Below are 3,598 nucleotides of genomic sequence, written 5' to 3'. Positions count from 1 at the left end.
TTTGTATCTTTTGCCAATTAAAAAATTGGGTTGCTTGTTTTTTTATTCTTGAATTTAAGAGTTCTTCTTTGTCTATTTTGGATAAAAGTCCTTCATCACATAGGTTTTACAAATATTTTCTCCCAATCTGTGGTTTGTCCTTTCATTCTCTTAAACCAATATCCTTTCAATATGTCCCTATTTTGCTTAACTCAGCCAGAGCCCACTTTTAATAATATCAACTAGCAGCCTTGCAAGACATGACACTCACACAAGGCATTGCTATTGGTTGACTTATACCAGTAGTTCAGGAGGTGTTATTAGAGATTACATCAAAGAACCATAAATAAAATAATTTAAAATTGAATACTTGGCTTCCTTTTTTTAAGGAAGAACATTGGTCATTTTTCCCAATACAAGCTGTAGCCTTCCTGAAGATGCTTTGCTCCATTTTCTTTAAATTTTCTTCTCCTGTCCTGTCCCAAAATTCCTGTTCATTTCTCACAAAGAGGGCTTTATCTAACTCTTTGTTTTCTCCTTCCAATCCCAAATAGATTATCATGATCTTTTCACAAGTAAGAACAGTTCTGTGCCTAAAACAAACTGGCCACATAATTTTTTCACCCACTTGCATTTAGCTATTTCATGTTATTTTGTCATTGCCAATCTGACAGGTAATAAAGGTTATCACAATTATTTAAACTTGCATCTGTTGTATTATTTATCTTCTAAAAAATTGGTGATTAACATTTCTTCTTTTGTGAATTGCCTATGATTTTGCCTTTTATTTTTTAACAGTTGAAATATTTGTTTTTTTCTTATTATGTTGTAGATTCTTTTAAACTTCTCGTATATAAGGAGTACCTGGTCATAAATGTTGGAAATAGTTTCCCCAGGTTGTTGTTTGGCATTTAGCATTGTTTATGATGGGTTTTGTTCGTTTTACCAAACAGAAAGTTTGTTTTCTATTTTTAGAAATAAAAGACTTCGGGCTTTCCCTTTATGGCTTCCAGAGTCTTTATCATGCTTAGAAAAGTTTCTTTCTCACTGCTTTGGCATCAAGATCAAATAAATGTTTACCTGTCTTTTCTTTTCCACTTGTAATCTATCAAAAATGAAGAATCTGAGGTGCAGATTTGTAAAATGATTTGCCTAACTTCAGAAAACCAATTAGATGGAAATGATACACAGAAAAGATGGCAGTCCTACTCGAAGCAGTCATAATTAGTGGTACTTTGTTTAATTAATTTTTTCTTTAACATTAACTGAGATTTTTCATCCTTTGAAATATTCTGTTTCCTGGAAGCTCTTTTAGGAAAAACACTGATAATCCAAAAGACACCACAGGTTTACGAGACAAATTTACACTCACCCTTGAGAAACTCCTTTGTTAAACCACAGGAAAATTTGTATCAGTTTAATTAACCAGCACTTCTCTTAAGTCCCATTACCCTAGAGCAACACTATAATAGTTAGAACCAACAGAGCACAGAATATTCAAAAGAGTGACTATATTCTTTCTTAAAATGGAATTTCACACTTAAAAATTACTTTATATTCATTTTCATTTGACAGCAATATTTTTGCCTGCTTCATAAATTATTTTTATTACAAGTCATTAGAAATGTTACGAATTCTTACATCTTGTTGTTAACAAGTATATTTATTTACACACTTCTCAAAGCAGCAGAATATTAGCAAATGTACATCTGCATGTCTTTTGAATTCAATGTTTCACTGATTTCTGCTTTCTATTATAATTTTTAAAATAATATAATTCAAAGATTTGTGAAATGAAGTCATTCTCAGAAATATCTATTAGTAAACAGAGAAATAATAATAGATTATTTAACTTTAAATTAAATCTTTTCTTAGATGGATTTAATTTCAGAGTAATTTGTTCCTTATGCCTTTTGTAACAATAAAAACTTTTTTTGAATATAGTGTTATTACTTGTTCCTTAATGTAGAAATATCTTCAGAACCTGCCATCTCTTTAGAACACACTAACATTTTTCAATACATATATAGTGAATTATGTTTTTAATCTGTTTTCTTTGAATGGTTATGTTGAACATTCAACAACAGAAAAGGAAGTCTGGAATACAAAGCAGGAAAAATCAACAATCACCATGACATTCATACAATAATTTTTTCATTATGCATATGTTATTTCAATATTTGCTCATATAATACACATATCACATAGGTACAATTCAGGTGTTCATAAATTCGTACTTTTGTTTGTATTTTTCTGTAATTATTATGTCATAAACTTTTTGGTGTTGCCATTTAATTGATATGAATTGAATTATACAATATCCCTCTTAGGATGTTTCACAATTTAATTAACTATTGTTTTTCTTTCCAGGAAGTAGAATTATTTTGTAGTTTATATTTCATATAGTTTCATATATTTCTTTGTAGTTTGAATTTCATATACATTAAAAAGGATTTGAGGCAGTATAAAAAAAAGATTATCAAAATAGGAGTAAAGAGTCCAAAGCTTTGTACAAGGTTTAATAAATAAATATGCTAAAAATAAGTCTTAATTCAAAAAGTTTTATTGTTGTAACATTTATAATATAAAAATTGCCATTTTAACCACTTTAAAAGTATAAAATTTAAGGTATTAATTGCACTTACAATGTTTTGCTACCATCATCACTGTCTATTATCAAAACTTTTTCATCACCCAAAACAGAAATTCTGTAATTCTAGCATTAACTCTCCATTCCCCCTTTCCCTGCCCCTGGTAACCACTAATCTACTTTCTGTTTCTATGAATTTGCTTATTCTAGGTATTTCATATAAGTGGAATCATACAATATTTGTCCTTTTGTGTCTGGCTTATTTCACTCACCATAATGTTTTAAAGGTTCATACATGTTGTAGTATACATCAGAACTTCATTCCTTTTCATGTCTAAATAATATCTCCTCATATGCACCTACCACATTTTCTCCATCCATTCAACTATTGAAGTATTCTTGGGTTATTTCCATATTTTGGCTAATGTGCACAGTACTGCTATGAACAATGGTGTAAAAGTATATGTGTGAGTCCCTGCTTTCAAGTACTTTGGGTATACACCCAAGAGTAGAATTGTCTAATCATGTGGTAATCCTATGTTTAACTTTTCAAGGAACCTCTAATCAGTGAGGTCAATTTAATTAAGGTCTCTAAATTTCATTCTAAATGAAATCAGTGTTAATTTAATTAACAGCTCTAAATTTCATTCCACAATGTACTTTCATACAGATGTGTCTATGATAAGACAACCCAGCCTACAGGCTATAAAAGTATGAGTCTGCCTACATTTGGGGCTATATTTGTTTACAGAAATATTTACTTCCAGCTTTGAAGATAAAGTTTTTCCTATTTTATTTAATACTGTCTTTGTCAGATGTGATACTTAAGTAACGCTGGCCTCACAAAACAAGTTAGGAACTGTTCCCTCATTCTCTAATTTCTGAAAAGTTGGTGTAAAGTTGACATTATTTATTCCTTAAATATTTGATTGAATTTACCAATGAATCTATCTGAGCCTGGAGTTTCTTTGAAGGAAGGTTTTAACACCTACAATTTCTTTTTGTCTTGTACAAATTTCTTAATTTGGC

This window comes from Choloepus didactylus, chromosome 8 (assembly GCF_015220235.1).
Source record: "Choloepus didactylus isolate mChoDid1 chromosome 8, mChoDid1.pri, whole genome shotgun sequence".
Lineage (NCBI taxonomy): Eukaryota > Metazoa > Chordata > Mammalia > Pilosa > Megalonychidae > Choloepus > Choloepus didactylus.
The sequence above is the reverse complement of the archived record's forward strand: the minus strand, read 5'-3'. Positions refer to the sequence as shown.